Genomic DNA, 19676 nt, shown 5'->3' with positions numbered 1-19676 from the left:
CGTAGGAACCGGAGGCCCTGAACAAAATTCTCTCGTAAGTCTACGCAAAAGTTCGTACGAAAGAGGGGTATTAATAATAATAACGAGCGTGATAGCTTTCGTGTTATTAAGCAAATTCGAACTGAGACAGAGTGCAAACACTCAATTATTCATGACAGAAGGCTTAAAAGCTTAGGGCAAATTTTGCGGAAAAAACCGGCAACAGCAGCAAGCCAAGAGGCCGCACCAGTGAACCATATACACCCTTAAGAGGAAAACCAGGTTAACTGTGTGCGTGCGTTTTAGTAAACAAGTCAATAATGATACGAATTTTTCTCGTATAGTCTGAAAGAGAGGCAAAGACAACAGATTGCACTCGCCCTTTGTGCATTTGAAATGCAAGTTTGAAATTTATCTTTGGGAAAAGGCATCACCTCTCTCACCATTTAGGCCACGTGATTACAGCACATCCAATTGTGCAATTTTCCTTTCTTGCAATTCTTCCATTCCATGTGATTATCTGCTGCTACATGACGCAGCCGAATTGTTGAAAATGTCTTCAATGTATCACGTGCTTTTCAAGTTAATAACAGCAGTGAAACACTTAAAATTATTTGAATGATTACACTTTCAAAGCTATTCTGGGCAGAAACAGTGGACGACTCACCTCGATAATAGTGTTTTGATAAGATGGGCCTTGGCGAGTAAAAAAATTTACAGCGGACAGAAGGAAAGTCCAGATGTCAGAGATTTCACGTCATCACCTTATCATCAGGCCCAGCACGCAAGTCAAGCACAAACGCGGACAAGGAAACATTTGAAATAATTTTTTGGTCCCCAAAAGACGTTTTCGCTTTCTTGAATTGGTTCACGTCTTTCTCTAGGGAAGTTTGATGGTCCTTTTCGTTTTACTTCAGGTGCCACATTTTAACTTGTCGCTATGTTATTTCATGTCCTTGTGTACGTCCCCAAGTCAGTCAGCGGAATTTTGCCATCGGCTCTACTGTCACTCGCCTCAAAATTCAGACAATAAACCTAACTAGTAACGAAACTAACCTTAAAAAGTGCGTATATATTCATTTATGCTTTTCCGATGCCAATTTTCATCCTTTAATAAATAACTCGTAAGTAACCTGTTGCAAGATGAGTTACCGAACATGTTAGAAATTGATTCACAAATACAATTATAGAATTATTGACAATTTATCACCACTACGCGGATAACCAAATTTTTGTTCAACAGCGCCAGGTGGTTAAGGGTAGTCGGCGAATTTTTATGTTGATCTTAAACGAGTTACATGGTGGATAACTTTTCCACTTCTGTGGTGAAAATCTCAGATAACTTGCCAAGCATGCTAACAGTGCTAATTTGATTAATTCATCTGTGACTAGTGAAGTAGTTATCAAGAGTAACATTTCCCAAATCCTTTACACCTCAGTGGTAACTTTGCTTTGAGCACCTGGAGTATAATCGCCGAGTCACTTCGAAATTATATAGCGAAATAGAAATGGTTCTACAGGCTAGGGGCAAATTAATTCTCTTCGTGCAGCTAAAAGGGAAAATTGGCCGGAATCGAGATCAGTTGGTCGGAAACAGGGCCACTCGATACTTGCACTAAAAGTAAGTCGGAAAGGGAAGTAGAGTTTAAACATAACTACGTGAACCATCTCCAGATGGAAAGTTGAATCTCTCCATACACTTAAAAGAACTCAATATGGGGATTTACATCTACATTGGCCGAAAACTGGGCAACCTACTTCATATGCTAACTTATATATTGACCTTAACGACATTTCAAGCCTGAAATCATCTTAGTCAGAAGTCTAAAAGTATCCGAAAAAGTGACCCAGATTATGGAGTTTTGACCTGGGATTTGTTCAGCTTGTTTGTTCCTCCGTGCGTTCATCAGCAGGTTAGAAGAATACCCTGGCGTATCCTTCTTGTTCAAAATTTTGAACGTAGTCAACAGTATATCCTGGCCACGTTTGTTGCTGACACTTATTTGCCTAGTTCTTTTTAAAATAAGGGATGGTAAGTTCTATATAAAGCTTATTTCTTACTTTTGAGATGTAATCTTCCTGAATTGAGATAAATTCACTGAGATCATCATTTGTTAATGAAATGTCTTCATATGTAACCACATGAGAGTGAAATGAATGCTTTAATCTGCTTCTCAGGTCTTTTTTTGTGACACACTAACAAGTATGTTGTATAGGATATTACACACTTGAAGTTTTTTAACTTTGCTCTGAATCACTAACCAAGTTATGGAATATTGATGTTTTGCTCGATATACACTGGTATAGGCAACTCCTCCAACTTTTAAAAGTAATCCATATAGCATTACGATTGTCAAAATGAAACGCACCTCTAAATACGTTTTTTTTCCAACCTAAAAAGTTAGATAATAAACAATTACGAGTTATAAACGCACCTCTAAATACGCTTTTACACATTAACAAGCTCGTTGTAAAGGATATTACACACTTGAAGTTTTTTAACTTTGCTCTGAATCACTAAACAAGTTTTTGAAATGTTTTGCTAGATATACACTAATATAGGCAACTCCTGTAACATCTAAAAGTAATTCCTGTAGTATTGTTAAAACGAAACACACCTCTGAATATGTTTTCTCCCCAACCTAAAAAGTTAGATAATAAACAATTACGAGTTATAGAGAAAAAAAACCGGTCAGTTCTCGTCACTTTCACCTAAGGTGTGGGTGAAAGACCAGCAGCTACACACGCGGCCATACAAGTACCCTGGGCAGCATTACATGCCAGAATAGCAGCTGGGACTGCTACGCCTCCTGTGGAAACACCTGCCGTACCACCAGCAGCAGCCACACAGGCTACCCAGATTGTGTTACATCCAGTCTGGCAAATTCCATAGGCCAGTAGTCCCGACTGGGCAATCTGGATAAACATGGCCAACACGACAATGTACTTCACAACAGACGCCATTTTGCTGTTCTTGTGCTGAAAGTTAATTATCAATCACAGTGAGATGTTAAGAACATCGTTTCAGCTGAACACCTTTTCCTGGTTGTTCGAATGGATAAATCGCTATCCGATAAATAATGTAGTGCGTTTTCCTAAAGTTAATTTACCCACCGTTTGCCACTATGGAATCGAATGAACAGCAAGAATGAATCATTTTTACTTTATTTTTTAATTTTACTGCGAAACGCAAACTAAAACTGTGGTATCTTCAATAGACCCTAGCCAAAGATATATTGTGTTCTTGTATAAGGGAAGATACACTGAGCAAGAGGAAAGGATAATATTTCAAAGAGAGCCCCTCGATTGGTTTTTGCCTATCTGGACTTTGCCCTCTGTGTGTGAAATACGTGATAAAATGCACGTTGTTTACAAGGAATTAACACACGATTGGGTTAATTCCAAGGTAGCTAAAAGCCAATTTTATTCGTGTTATGCTCTTAGAATACGTGTTATAATAAAGTTCGGATATAACGCGTGCTGTCATTGGTTGAAAGGGCGTGCTCTATGAGAGTATAGAGCATAGAACTGAGCTAAAGCTGTCACGCCATCTGCCAAATTATTCTATGTTCGATCTTTTTCGGGACTTCTTTTTAGCTTTTTTCCGATAATTGAAAGCGAAATTTCGGAACAAGCGAGCCGGCAAGTAGCAACAGAACAACCAAACAAAGGTTTGTAAACATACCAGGCGCCGTAATTTACGTTATTAAAACGTGAGCAGATATGAAAATCCTTAAAGGAAAAACAAAATAGACATTCCGAGTTTCAAAGATTTTCACGCTCAGTTAGATTGCAAGCTTAAGAGTACGGTAATAAAAATCAAACACAGCAAACACTCGAATAGTATATAATGTTCAGAGTTCAAAAACAAAATAGAACAAAACAGAAATGATGAAAAATATAACCAAACTGGCATAACTGTTAAAATTCATACTAATCATGACGGTGTCTGAGCAAATATGATCATGCTGAAGTCCATCGCGGCTCGCTTATCATGACGATCTCCGGTCATCACAGTAAAGCAAGCCTCAGAAACTACATCGGCCGCCCTTCGAGTGAAAAAATAAGAACTCGCTCTGATATCCTTTCCGATGCGTTGAGTGGAAAGTCTCTTCAGTCACTGCAGCCGAGTTTTGCGACGCTGTCATCCCGAGCGATCTTCATGTTCCGGTGAATTCGGCTGTCGTTCATTTAAAAAACACTCGCCTTGAACAGCTTGTTTTCTACCTTGTCATGTGAAAAAACTTGCGTTTTTTATGAGCCATAATTCGGCTGAATTTCACTGAACATTTCACTTGAGGATTCTGTATTAAAAACTTCAGGCAAAAGCGTTAAATTCGACTTGCCGAACTATTTTAGTTTGTAAACTATCTCAGATTGTGAACTTTAATGGTTTTTGAACTTTGATGGTTTTTGAACTTTGATAGTTTGACACTTTTGACAGCTTTTGTCTTGTAGAGCCAATCAGACTATTTGAACCATTCTAACAGGGATTCTGATTGGCTTATTGTAGCGTGCTCTATGAGAGTATAGAGCATGCTGACGACACTGTTGTTCGCTTTGGAAATAAAGTTTGTTTTGAAAATTGAAAGTAATTCTTGGGGAATTTAACGGATTCTTTATTATAAAACAAATAGAGAAGCCTTGACTGTGCTCTGTTCTGTTATAAAGCACGCAGGAAGCGGCTATAAAAAATAAATACGAACCTTTCATATCCCGATAAATCTCGACTTCACTCGACGAGGCTCTTGCAAAGGCCTCAATAATAACACTTATCAAATGAAACCATGCAAATTTCTGGTTAATATCATTCTTTGAGGCAGTACTATTCGATCGCTTTGAATTTTTTAAGTATTGCAGTGTAGAAACTGAAACATGGTGGTCGAGGCAAAACCTATGGCGACCCATTGAACTAGTTTGAATTGAACAATAGCCAACTATTTTTAATACATATCGGTAATAACTAGAAACTTCTACTAATGCGTCACCTTCGCTGGATGACTAACAATCAAGTCGATTGCATCTCACCTTTAGCAATAATACTTGTCTTGCCAACGCCCGACAGAAAAGAAATGCTCTAGGTTTGACGTTTTCACTTATCTCCAAAGATAAGAAGAAGAAATAACAACACAGGTCTTCTTCCTTTTGGTTTCTTAAGTGGCGTTGCTAAGAACTTTGCAAAGTGCAGCTGCCGTCGGGAATCATCTCATCTTCAGCACAATGCTTGTCTTGCTCACGCTCGACAGAGAAGAAATACTCTTGGTATGAGATATTTACTTACCTCCAAAGATAAGAAGAAGAAATAACAACACAGGTCTTCTTCCTTTTGGTTTCTTCACGAAATTTCCCTTCACACAGTATCTGCGTAGACAAAATTGAAGCGAATTTTCTAGGAACTCAGACGCATATATTTTTTCTGGAAAAGACTGCGATTGTGCGAATACTATTGGTCCACGCTAGTCTAGGATCGAGGCTAGAACAATAATCATGGTTGACGTAAATAGTCTATTGTTAACTACTTAACTCCGGCGGACGCAGCAGACATATACATAGAAACTGAAACATGCAAATACTGCATTAACGAATGGAAATACATACCGCGTAGCTTAAATGGAAACACAAGGAGGGGGAGGGGAGAGCTACTTCCCATACATTTTCTTAATCAAAACGACTTCCCAGCAGCGCCATGAGTTACATGGTGGATAATGTTTCCACTTCTGTGGTGAAGATCTCAAATAACTTGCCTTGCATGTTAGCAGTGCTAATTTGATGAATTCGTCTGTGACTAGTGAAGTAGTTATCAAGAGAAACATTTCTCAAATCTCCATTGCATTCCACTGCTTTATCCTTCACAGCTTAGTGGTAACTTTGCTTTGAGCACCTGGCGTACAATCGCTTAGTCACTTCGAAACTAGATAGTAAAATAGAAATGATTCTATTGCTGGAGCTGCCAAAGCTGCTGAACCAAAATCTGTTGAAGGAAAAATGAAAAATACTTCACTTACTGGTACATTTGTCATAGTTTGATGCTACACTGGTTTGCAGATTTAATGAATGTAACCGAAGAAGTTACAATTCATGGACCCAACGTTTCGACACTCCTGTCTAGTGCCTTCATCAGGGGTGATCTAAACGCTGCAACATGAGGTCCTTTTATATGATCACTAATTAGCGGCCTTTTTTCTGACGAGGTGTAAATAAGCGTCAGGAAGCAGACCGCCATCGTCACGATTTAAAGGAGCGTGGGCGGAGTTAATGTGCCAAGCCTCCAAACAAAGGCGCTGGTGGTAACGCCGATTAGTGGTGATAATTTTAGAATTATCCCACCCAATTGTATGGTTGGTTAGGCAAGTATGCTCCGATAAAGCTGAATTTTCCTTTTTGCAAAGAAAAACCGCTTTTTGGTGCTCTTTTAACCGTGTACCAAACTGGCGTTTGGTCTGTCCGATGTATTCGTTGTCACAGTCATTGCAAGGAATAGAATAAATGGCGTCGGTTCGTTGTTCTTTCGTGACAGGATCCTTAGGTTTGGCGAAAATATGCCCCAAAGTCTGAAAAGGTTTTTGAGCAACTTTAACGTTGTGGCTATTCAAAATTCTCTTGATGGGTTCAGTAACACCCTGTATGTAAGGAATAAGGTTCCCTTTCATCAAGAGCGTTACTATTTGTAACTGGTTTTTGGCAGTTACGGAGAAAAGTTTTTTGCCTTCGAATCGAGTGATGATGGTAGACAGTCAGCCCTCCTAAGTAAAGTTTTGGCTACAGACTTCTTATGGCAAATAGGATGGTGAGAATCGAAAGCGAGGTATTTGTCGGTGTGGGTGGGTTTACGGTAGACACTTGTCTCTAAATTACCCTGAACTTAACTTTAATATATGGTACATTTGTCTTCGGACACAATTTAACTTATACAGTCAGCTAACTGATTGAATTTGATTTCTGCCATGTTCTTAAGTCTGTTTTTGATCCTCCATGGAAAAAGGGAAAAGTGTGGGTTTATTTACTTTTTGGGTGGCTTGTTTTTGTAAGACATTTCTCCACAATGTATAAAAGGAATATACAGTTTCATGATCCAAGTACCAAAAGACTTCATTAAAAGTTCTCTTGAAATCCTGAGTAATAAATACTTATATTTAACAACAGACACACATTTTTCCTTTAATCTCAACATGAAAATATGCATGTTGCAATTTTTTTTTTCAATTTGTTTCTTGAACATGTTGACAATTTCTCTCTCAAATTCTCTTGCTTTTCACCAGCTGAGGATAAATCTGTCCACTACTCAGCAGCTTTTTCCTAAAGGTTCTCCTGTCAAGATTACTAATTAATTGTTTTGCAAAATATTTCTCTTACACAATTCAAGTCTGAAATAAATATATGAACCTGTCTACAAATTCAACTGGTTGTAAGCATTCAAAGCTGTTTCTTATTCATTCGTTTTATTTTTGCTGTATTTTTAATCTGAAAAACTAGCCAAAACAAAGAAAAAATGTCAGAAATTGCTCATTTTGATAAAGTAAACAACTTAACTGAAAGCGATTCAAGTATGTGGTAGTTTACTGTGTATCAAAGAAGTATGATTTCCACAAAAAAATTAAGGTAGAAATGAAATGAGCTCACAGTCACCCGCACTGCACAGGTGACTTTGGTATTCAGAGCATCCTGGATATTGGCTATTCTCCCCACTCTCCCTTTGGACCCTACTCCATTGCAGAGAGCCCCCAGAATTTTGTCTGGTTTTATCAGTTACTGGTATTTCATTACCATTGGAAGTGTCTCCTTTGAGAAAATTCCCAAGCAAAAATATACAATTGATTCAAAGCATCTCAGTACACTTTTCTTGAAAATCGTGTGGACATGATATTGTGTAATGCCTAAACTGGTGATAATTGTGCAAAGTTCATTGAGACTTCCCAATTTTGTTCTTAATTTTTTACATCATAAATTTGTTATCATCAGATTTCGGTGTCTTCCAAAGGCACAATGCATATTTACATGACAATACTTAATCTCACCTCAATGCATCACTTTCAAGGTACAGAGAGGCAAATTTTAAAGGGAAGGTATTCCCTTTTGGTTTAGGGGTAAATATTCAATGACTGGGGTCATCATCACAGGCATGTGGATAACATCATTATAATCAACATTATAAATATCATTATGTTACCATTATCACTCATTACCATTGTATTACTATCATTACCATCGTTGTAATATTGTTATGATACAACTTGTAATTTGGTCTTCTAAGATAGCTTCGTACAAATTACCAATCAACACATCAGCCTGATGTCTTCAAAGACTGGGATACTTAATTCTCCTACAGGCTAGTGATAAACAGTGCAGATGTTCAGCTTGAAATTCAGTGTCCAAAACATAATAATACAGCATGATTGAGAATAGATGTTCTCTACCACTGTACTGAGAGTAAAATTCTCCACTTGACCCCAGATTGCTCTCAGACCAATGGTGCTTGTTTGAATTGTAAGCCACTGCCTCCTGAGTGTCTCCAAAAAGCATATTTGTGATAAAACTTGGAAAAGAGGTCCTATTCTTTTTAATGTCTTCATGGTGTGTGTAAATAGTTTTTACAAAGTAAAAGTATTACGGTTGAGAAGTTAAAGCTTATGCTTTACATAACATGAAATAAATCTATCAATAAGGTTCAAGATTACTTTAGTCACATTTGGGAACATTCAAGATTCATAATACACAAAGAAGCCCTCCTTGGTAAAAACAAAATAATGTATTCAGCCCTTTTTTAGTAAAATCTATGGGAGAGATGTACTAACTCCAATATAAAAGTCATTCAATATATCAGAGATTTCCCTTTCCCTGTGCACTCTGTTAAATTGAGATTCCAATGAATGCCCTTTTCCTTATAGCTATCTAAGGCTTGTCTGAGCTTTTAATATATATATATATATATATATATACATAAGTTACAGAATTAAAGAGGACGCATCGCATCTTTAATCCTTTAACTTATTTATACTTAGCTCTGCTACCACAGCATTGGGCACTTTATGCCAAGGAGGACTCTACCCCCACATTCATATATATATATATATATATTTTTTTTTTTTTTTTTTAATTTTTTGTTTTTTATTATTATGATTATTTTTTAAAATTTTTTTTTATTCAGATTTCATGGAATCCAGATACAAAATGGACAAGCTTCTTGTGGACAACCTCATTCAAGGCCAACAGGGAAAGCTGTGACCCCAGGAAAAAAAGATAAACAGCAGCTAAGTCTGCAGTTTAGGATAACTTCATTCTAATTTATTATTAGAGTTACAACAAGATTTTTAACAAAAAAATCAATTCTACTTAACTGTAATTAAGCCCTTCACTCCCAAGAGTGCTTGGTCAAAATTTGAGAAGAAATCTTTGAATTTCACTATGCAGAATCAACAAAGAGTAAAACATGTAAGTGCTGCTTGACAGCTTACATATGAATGTTCATACACAAGAGTTTTATCCAAATGAGTTACAACCACATAAAATCAAGTCAAAGCCTATCTCTGGGAGCGAAAGGGTTAAATACCATAAATATCATCATTCAAAATTAAATGATTCATTTTAAGACTATTTTTAGACAGATAGTATTTATTGCAACAAATATAACTTAAGATATTGTATTTTATGGTAAAGAATCAACAGATTTTATTCACAATTTGTGTCAAACCAAATTTAATGATTGATTAGGACTATTTTATATGAATAGCTGTGATTGAGGATTCATATGAAATTTTTAAGAAAAGAAAATAATTCAAATTGGTTCCATCCTAATATTACTGCATGTTGATCTTAATATACAATCAAAAATATAAGCTTGTAAATAGATTTCATTGAATACTTGGATTTTAGCTGGGATTTTCTAATTTCTAGTACTTATTTTATATTGGTAGCCTCAAATTTTTGCTAAAAAATTCTCAGTACTTCTTAAACATTCCTAGAAATTCCCTGGAATTCCTAGGAATTTTTTAGATTTACAGCTTTTCAGGGAAAGTCATTGGTGCTCTGAGTTGGAATTCCTAGGAATTCCTAGGAATTCCAAAATGTATTTCGCAAGGGTAAAGGTTTTATGTGATTTTTTTTTAGTGGTGTTGGATAATGCTGTTAGAATACGTGATAGAATGCAGGTTGTTTATAAGGAAAGCGCATGTGATGGAGCAAAGTCTAATGTGGCAAAATGGAATTTGATTGATAGAATACAATTCAAGCACGTGGACGTTGTTTTCATGGTACGGGATGCAATGTAAGTTGTTTGGCGCGTGCGTTGTGAGAAAAAGAGCGGAAGAACACGTTTTAACTCAAAAATGATACAATAAAAAATAAATACGAACCTTTCATATCCCGATAAATCTCGACTTCACTCGACGAGGCTCTTACAAAGGCCACAGTAATAACACTTCTCAAATTATAAAAGCCAATATTATTCCTGTTATGCTGTTAGAATACGTGATAGAATGCAGGTTGCATATAAGGAAAGCGCATGTGATGATCGGTAGAATACAATTCAAGCACGTGAAAAATTGCCTGATGTTCATGCAAATTTCCGTTTAATGTCATTCTTTGAGGCAGTACTATTCGATCGCTTTGAATTTTTTAAGTATTGCAGTGTAGAAACTGAAACATGATGGTCGAGTCAAAAATTATGGCGACCCATTGAACAAGTTAGAATTTAAGAATAGCCAACTATTTTTGATACATGTCGGTAATTACTCGAAACTTCTACTAACGCGTCACCCTGGCTGAACAATGACGACCAATCAAGTTAAGTGCATCTGACCTTCACGTAGCTTCTGCGAAGTCAAAACTTAAGTGGCGTTCCGAAGAACTCAAAAAAATATTGTTTTCTGCAAGCACGTGATTAAGTCCTGCAAAGAGCTTATTGGTGCGCGGTAATAGAACCAGCAATTTGCACAGAGGAGTTGCCGTGCAGCATGGGCAGAAATGTAGGACATCATGGTGGCCAAGCATGCACAGAGTATCCTAATGCCCTTTAAAAATGTCCGAAGCTTCTAAGGATTTGTATGGCAAAGGTCTAATAATTTTGACAAAATGAAAATAATTATCGTACTTGCGAGAATCTGTGTTATCGTGTTAGTGAGTTGTTGCTTCGGACGAAATTTCGAGGTTCACACTCGTTTCGTCTTTGATCCCCAACAAATTACGCAAATCCCATATAAGAGTCATATTGCACTTCCATACAAACACAGTAAATTGGCTGAAATAGCCAAACTTCGACCCGGTACATCCGAGAAAGAAGATACTATTGGTAGGTTGCGAGCATCTCGCAACAAACAGGGGTCTCTTATCTCTTGTTTTGTGCCACCTTTTTGGATGAATGTGGCATTCTCTTTGATCCCCGAAAAGTTGAAGATTTGCAGTATTCATCGCGAACAGAACTTTCGCCTTTAGTCACGCAGAAAGGGTATCGTAGAAGTTGGATCGACGGTTCTTCCTGAACAAGTCGTTCCAACGCCATTTTTACTTTCAGAGGCTTAGTATCTTAGCTTGTTTACATAGGTCAGATGATATAACTAAAGAAAACTGATTGGTTCAAGGGTGATTTTAAAAAAATAATTGTGGTTTGCCGTAACGCTATCCATTCCGTAACTTGGTTGCATGACTTCCAATTTAGGCATAAACGTGACGCAAGTTTCTCATTTCTTTCCGGTCTTAATCTGTTATTTTTCAATAAAATAATATAACATCTTACCTCTCCAGTTTCGTAATCACTTGAAGCATTTACAATGTCGGACGCACCTCCTCCCAACTATATATTTAATACGAAATTGGCACCACAACCACCTTCGCTGAAATATGTCTCATAGTCAATGGCGGAAAATGTTGCATTTACGGCAGGCTGCCGTCGGGAATCATCTCATCTTTAGCACAATACTTGTCTTGCCCACGCTCGACAGAAAAGAAATTCTCTTGGTATGCGAAATTTACTTACCTCCAAAGATAAGAAGAAGAAATAACAACACAGGTCTTCTTCCTTTTGGTTTCTTCACAAAATTTCCCTTCACGCAGCTTCTGCGCAGTCAAAATTGAAGTGACGCTTCCAAGAACTCGGAAAAATATTTGTTTTCTGCAAGCACGTAATTAAGTCCTGCAAAGGGCCTATTGGTGCGCGCTAATAGAACCAGCAATTTGCTAAGAGGAGCTGTCGTGCAGCTGCCTTCGGGAATCATCTCATCTTTAACACAATACTTGTCTTGTTCACGCTCGACAGAGAAGAAATACTCTTGGTATGAGATATTTACTTACCTCCAAAGATAAGAAGAAGAAATAACAACACAGGTCTTCTTCCTTTTGGCTTTTTCACAAAATTTCCCTGCACACAGTATCTGCGTGGTCAAAATTAAAGTGACGCTTCTAAGAACTCAGACGCATACATTTTTTCTAAAAAAAGACTTCAGTTGTGCAAATACCATTGATCCACGCTATTCTAGGATCGAGGCTAGAACAATAATCATGGTTAACGTAAATAGTCTATTGTTTAAGAATACATGACAATTTACTTCTATCAAAACTCGGCCGTGAAAAGAATTATGATTTTGAAATTGAATTCAACTGTCTCAGTTTTCATGCTGTTTATGTACGGTTTGAGGAAGTACTATTCGATCACTTTGAATTTTTTAAGCATTACATTAGAGAAACTGAAACATGCAAACATTGCATTAACGAATGGAAATACATACCGCGTAGCTTAAATGGAAACACAAGGAGGGGGAGGGGGAGAGCTACTTCCCATACATTTTCTTAATCAAAACGACTTCCCAAGCAGTCTCACAGAAAATTGTCTGCGGATAGACAGGAAGAATGGCGGCAACTGAATCTACCCCACACTTCCACACTTGAATAACTAGCCGATGTGGATGAAGAGTTTGACAAGTTAAAATTACTTTCCTCGACGAACCCTTCATTTAAAGTGACGAAAAACGAACTTCGTGGAGGTTTTTGTACGATTTTTATTGAAGCTTAGATCTTTGAGCCGCAACTTAAACTTCCCGACAAAGACATTTCCCACCTGAACTCTGATTTTTTTTAAAATTTCCTCGCATCCTCCAACAAGCTTTGCCAAAGAAATAGGAAGGAAATAGGAAAAGAGCGGCGTATTCTTAATGTAAAGTGAACCTACGATAAAATTTCAAACCGTTCTAGAAAACAACGGTTGTAGTTATTCAAGACCACTTCACACATAAAGGATTAGGGCGGCCCGCTTCGCTTAGGGAAACCACCGACAAGCCCGTGAATTGAGCGCTTTGCAAGTAAGTTTTCTGTTCGATGTGATCATCGTTTCTCGGTCCCAGACCTCGTCGCTGCACAAACAGGTTATGATAATTTCTCAGTATTGCCCTAAGCATCCTGTACTGCCCATATTTTTTATTGCATAATTTTGGTGTACAGATTATCCCCTTGGAATTGGAGAGATGAAAAAACCATTTATTAAAGGGAAAAAAGATAAAGCTAAAAGCATGCCCAAGCCAAAAGCGCTTTTCTTATGTACGTGGAACACCTCGAAATGGATAACCCGCTGAAATGGGTTCTTTTCATCAAAGTAAGCGGTCAGATAACAAGTGATACGCTATGGAAGTATGGTGAGGTATTTTTATTGAGAACTTGACGTATTTTTTAAATTCCCTCAAGCGTTCGTAAATATTCCTATACAAACTCTTATAATTTCGCCATGACTGTTATTGCGCAAGATGATCATCTCACAGCTGGAGCTTGGGCCTGTGGGCGACCCAACAAGTGAGAATTGAAGAATAGCCAATCTATTCAGTTTGATACATATGTCCTTAACCCTCAAGGGCAAAAAAAAACTTTTTTCGGTTGGAATTCGAGAGGACCGCAATTAGCCAAGACGTGTTCGAACAACTTTCGTGGAGCTACCGTCGGCAATTACTCGAAACCTCTACAAACGCCAGGAAACCAATCCAAACTGTATCGAATTTAAAGCTTTAGATGCTGCAAAATACATCGCCTTGACTTTTTACCTTTCATCGGGACCACAACACCATGGCTGGATGACGAACTCACAAGCTGATTACATCATATCTTTAGCACAATACTTGTCTCGCCAACGCCCGACAGAGAAGAAATGCTCATGGTATGAGATCTTTACTTACCTCCAAAGATAAGAAGAAAAAAATGACAACACAGGTCTTCTTCCTTTTGGTTTTCTTCCGAAAATTCCCATGCACACAGCTTCTGCGTAATCAAAATGGCGCTTCAAGGAAATACTGCAAATATGCAAATTTCCACCGGAGATCGAGGCATAAATAATAATCATGGTTGACATAAATAGTCTATTCTCAAATTTGTTATCTCTGACTTCAATTCGTCGAGCATTTTTTCATCACGATAAAGATGACAATGAAAACAAATAATACTGAATAATACAGAGGGTAAGCTTCATGATATTTCATTTTTATAAACTTCATCATGAAGCAAGTTTATTCACAGGCAGCCCAAGCTCCAGCTGTGAGATGATCATCTTGCGCAATAACAGTCACGGCGGAATTATAAGAGTTTGTATGGGAATATTTACGACCGCTCTAAGGAATAAAAAAATAAGTCAAATTCTCAATAAAAATACCTCACCTTACTTCCACAGTGTATCACTTGTTATCTGACCGCTTACTTTGATGAAAAGAGCCCATTTTAGCGAGTTGTTCATTTCGAGATTTTCAACGTACATAAGAAAAGCCCTTTTCTGTTCTGTTCCATGCTTAATGATCGCTTTTTAGTGCAGTGTAATCATATTCCAACAAGAATTTCAAATGGAACTGCGAATATATTGGACTTGATTTTGACCAGAACTCCTCAATTAATTAGTATCATAGAGGTTCTGCCTGATCACTTTGATGCCGACCATTTACTTGTGCCGTTCGAAATCAAAATGCAATCTGGGCGTTCTCATGAGTCAGCTCCTAGACAGGTTTATAACTACAAGAAAGCTAATTTCACTGAAATGAATGAATTTTTAAGGTGCGTTCCATGGAATTGTGCATCCCTCTATTCACGGTGACAAGAAGGACAAAACCTCCATGGATCAATAAGGAAATTTTGCGTTTGATTGAAAAGAAAAAAAGACTGTGGCATCAATTGAAAGCTCAACCATCTGAATCTCTAACCCAAACGTTTAAGGACATAAGACGCAAAATTAAAAAGTTAATAAGATCAGAGTATCATAAATATCTGCAGCACCTTTCCGATGTCCTTAAGGAAAATCCAAAAAGATTCTGGTCCTATCATTCCATAAAGACTAAGTCTAAAAGACTTCCAGACATCAGTACTTATAGTGAAATTATTGCAACTAAGCCCCAGGAACAAGCTAATTTGTATAATATTCATTTTCATTCTGTCTTCTGTGCCGAAAGTTTAGGCGTGCCTTCTATTTTGGTGCACAACATCCAGAATGATCAGTGTGCTAATCAATATACAGACTCTGTGTTATGTAATGCATATGAAGTTCAAAACATATTACAAAAGCTTGACGCCAATAAGACTTCTGGGGTGGACAAAATTCCAGCCCGCCTGTTGAAAGAGACAGCACATACGTCCGCGATCCCACCAAGAAAATTAATACTAAGAAATATAAGATTACGAGAATCACTAAGAAAAAGAGTCCTCTGGTTATGGATTACTACATAGATGATCAAAGTTTGAAAAGTGTACACATATATAAGGACTTAGGTCTGCTTACTAACTCTAATTTAGTTCTTCTAGTTTAGTTCTTAGTTTGGTGAAAAGAACGTGTATGGATTGTAAGGATATTACTACATTAAGGACATTATACTGTAGTCTTGTTAGACCATTGCTTGAGTTTTCATGTGAGACCTGGAATCCTCACACTCAATGTAATATTAATAAAATAGAGGCAATTCAGAGGAGGGCAACTAAGTTTATCCCAAAGTCTAACTAGGATTGCAATATTTGACTAAAACAATTAGATTTACAAAGTTTATATAATAGTAGATTTATTAGAGATGTAGTATTTCTATTTAATTTAGTGAAAGGGCATTATAATGCAAATATTTCTGATAAGTTGCTATTCTGTAAAGAACGTAATGTAGACTATAATTATTATGACTCTTTTGACCTTGTTAGTATGTATAGTAGAACTAATAGTTTTAAATATAGTTATTTTATCCCCATTATCAATGACTGGAATAGCCTACCCAATGATAGAAAAGAATCTTTTAGTATTTCTAGTTTTAAGCATAAAGTTATATCATTTCTTGGTAATACTTAGTTCTTCTCCTAGAGCAGATTATACTGTAGAATTTTAGATTTTTTTAACTTTAGATTTAGATTCATTTTATATTTTTATATATATTTTTTACATTTTATAATATAGATATTTTCTTTATCATATTTTAGTTTACTGGGGAGCATCCCTCGTATGATGTCTGGTACACTTTTTGGATGCTTCCCTCTCCACCCTGTATTCAATTTAATGTTATAATTTTATGGTTTGGAGAAAACTGTAATAAACTAGACCCTGTGAGCAAGGTAACTGGGATACCTGGATGTTACTGGATCCTTGGAATCAATTGTAGTGATACTACGGGTGTCGGACTAGTATACTGAAATAGTGAGCTCAAGTCTGGCCAAGGGCATACGCCTATTTCAAAACATTAAGGCATACTATGCATGCAAGAGTTATTTTTTGTTGGGTGGGTGGATTACTTGAAACATTGTAAGTGGTCTACATTCTTACAAAAGGAAAGAAGAGTATTGACGAGGAAAAGAACGAAAATGTCGAATTACCTCACCGACAGGTATTTTGTGGTAGATTATGTGTGTTTTGCGAATAACTGTAACCAAAAATAAACTGTATTGGTGCCACGGATACCTGTTAGTACAAAATGCAGACAGCAGACTGCAGACCGGATACAAAATATAGACTGCAGTCTGCAGAATGGGTACAAAATGCAGACTGAGAATCTGAAGAGTTTTTACGTTCGGTATATAATAACATGTCATCTTACAGCTTACCGAGTGTCACGCAATCGCTTTTCCGCAATCAGCCTTCACGATTATTTGCACTATTGTGGAAAATTCCCGGCCCATTTCTTGATGAAAATCGATCGTAATATAATTTCAAGCCTTCAATATAGTCTTCTTACTTTGCGCGCGAGTTGGTTGGTGTGATGTCTGTACAGATTTTACCAACGCAATAAAAGTAGATGACGTGAATAACAGTGATGGTAAAGCAAGCTTGAAACGGCAGAAAATCGCCAGAAATTACAACGGATACACAGGGTATGAGAAAGTTTTATTGATTTTACGAGAAAAATGTCCATATTTCGAAATATTTATCGTTGTAAATCGACCATATTCCGTTCCCTTGTAACGTGTTCAAATTTTCAACGGTTCCTCTCTTAACTAAACGCCGAGTCACACAACGCGTGACGCGTTCATGAATTAATCGTTGGCTTTTTCTCGAGGCGTCAGCTTGGACCGCGTAAAACATAGTGAACATAATAACATTATACACAAAAAAAACACAGGATTTTGGATCATGTATTTATTAAAAAAGAATATCCATACAACTACAATGAAAGCAAACATAAGATTCACCTTTCTGATCGTGAAATTAATACCATTCGCACTGTTATCGTAGTTATGTTCCCTGGCATCAAGTGAATCCAACATGGCGTCTTCCTTCACAAGTTGTTTTGGATGCCGCCATGTTGTTCCATGTACGTACTGACGCCCGCACATGAGTCAGCAGATTCATCATTGGCTACACGTCACTTCCTTATTCAATATGGCTGTTAAAACGCTCCAATATTTGGACGGATTGTTCTCCAGCCTTCAGTGGTGTTTTTCTGCTCCAAATTACCATTTGCTTTCGTAAATAGAAAGTCAGTCCTCCTTGGACATGTTCTTGTATCTCCTATTCATGTTGTAAAGAGATTTTGTGACTAAACAGAGGAAGAAGGCATGGACTTGTTCGCTAGTACGTAAAAAATTGCGCGTGTTATTGAGAAGGAGTATGGGGCGACCTCATTCTCGATAGCAATCCAAGATGGACCCGAAGCAGGACAAACAGTGGAACATGTCCATGTCCACCTGTTACCAAGGAAGAAAGCAGATTTTGAAAGCAATGACGATGTTTACAAAGCGCTCGATGTTAATGACAAACAACGAAGTGAGTCCTATGAGGTGGAAAATAAATTTTTTAGGAATGAGGAAGATATGTACAAAGAAGTTGCTGGCTTAGCTTGTTTTTCCCCGACTTTTTTGATCAAGTGTTGATTTAAAAGATGAGAAACGATTATGTAGTAAAATAGATTTTGGTTAGTCATTGTAGTAAATAACACTTTTAAGAGAGGAATGCGATAGTTTGACCCACGATGTGGTCACTTTGGATGAGGACAACGACGTTTCGACTGGAAAGTGCGAGTCTTCTTCAAGTGATGAGTGGGCAAAAGGTTCCAGGAAGCAGAGGATAACAAAAACGAAAACATCGCAATCCACAGAAAGGAAACATCGAGATCCACATCCTAATATAAGTGACCACATCATGAGAAAAACGATTATATTTCTCTTTCGAAAGAAACGACTACTTTGACGAAAAGGCTAGGAACATGTGTAGTGAAGATAATGTGCTAGCTTTTTGGTGTCCGTCAGTCAGGCTATCTAAACGTCTTTTTTTCTAAGCTACAGCTTGTACTCTAGAATCCAAGCTCAGTGTTTTAGACGAAAAGAAACTCAGAAATTGATATTTAACATATGTTAATACATATTTCAGTCTAAAGACTTGAGTCAGCCTTGATTATCAGCACAGGTGAAAACTGGAATCGTTTTGTAAACCACCTAGATTGTCATTTTGCAGTTCGCAGTTCACACTTCCCCTTCATATCCCAGTTTGTCACTCTTGTCAGCCTGTTTGAGAGTTAATCAGTTAACAGGTTTTCAAGATCACTATTTAGTGGGTGGGACAGTTGGTTGGTCGATGGTTGTTCAGTCAGTCAGTTCATCAAGATAGTGTGAGCTGGCTCTCAAACATGAGTGTGGACTAATCAGATTAGACTATCTATTTAGAAAGGTGGTACTGTTGTGGTGTAAGATAAGGGGAATTCAAATGTACTTATAAATTTGATTTGTGATTGGGCTAGAACAGTCCTATTACTCATATGCGCTCCTTGATTTGTCAATTCCCACAGTCAGTCTCAGCCAGTTCATATGTTATACAGGAGTAGCTCTAAAGTAGAAGCACTGTTTCCGACTCATCTCACTCAATTTATTTATTTCAGGTTAAATGTGGGAAATTGCAGCAAATGCTGTTGGAAAGTGCTCAATACCCATGGGTGTAGAGCGAAATACAGTTCAAAATGACTAAAATGAAACACGCATGATTCCCTGTAACTCTGAGTTTCGTGCTTACGCACTCGTCAGACAGATCTAATGATTTGATCTGTCTGACGAGTGCGTGAGCACGAAACTCAGAGTTACAGGGAATCATGCGTGTTTCATTTTAGTCATTTTGAACTTTATTTCAGGTTAAAAACTTAACAAACAATAAACTTTAAATCTAGAGCTAAACTGAACTCAACTAAAACTGAGTAAACAAATGTTCCAAATCTTGTTAAAAGAGCAAATAATTCTTTCTCACCTTTCTGAGGATTGCACTTAAAATTATTTGAATGATTACATTACTTTCA

General features: G+C 37.3%; 1 long non-coding RNA gene and 1 pseudogene across 2 annotated transcripts; one reads left to right on the top strand and one right to left on the bottom strand.

Annotated features, from left to right (window-relative positions):
* Positions 1-2122: 2122 nt before the first annotated feature.
* On the bottom strand, positions 2123-14214 carry LOC136278981 (uncharacterized). 2 transcript variants are annotated; one of them, XR_010716665.1, is made up of 6 exons: positions 14127-14214; positions 12262-12341; positions 5724-5950; positions 5261-5340; positions 2415-2958; positions 2123-2348 (listed from the first exon to the last, which is right to left on the bottom strand). It is a non-coding gene; the product is annotated as an uncharacterized lncRNA (long non-coding RNA). The 2 variants fall into 2 exon arrangements; XR_010716664.1 differs by lacking the exons at positions 5724-5950; positions 12262-12341; positions 14127-14214 and having other exon boundaries at positions 5261-5650.
* Positions 14215-17728: 3514 nt separating this feature from the next.
* Positions 17729-18267, top strand: LOC131790624 (bis(5'-adenosyl)-triphosphatase pseudogene; annotated as a pseudogene).
* The last annotated feature ends 1409 nt before the right edge of the window (positions 18268-19676 follow it).

The sequence above is a fragment of the Pocillopora verrucosa genome, chromosome 2 (genome assembly GCF_036669915.1).
Source record: "Pocillopora verrucosa isolate sample1 chromosome 2, ASM3666991v2, whole genome shotgun sequence".
Classification (NCBI taxonomy): Eukaryota; Metazoa; Cnidaria; class Anthozoa; order Scleractinia; family Pocilloporidae; genus Pocillopora; species Pocillopora verrucosa.
Note: the sequence above shows the minus strand (reverse complement) of the source record. Positions and strands in the feature narration are given on the sequence as shown.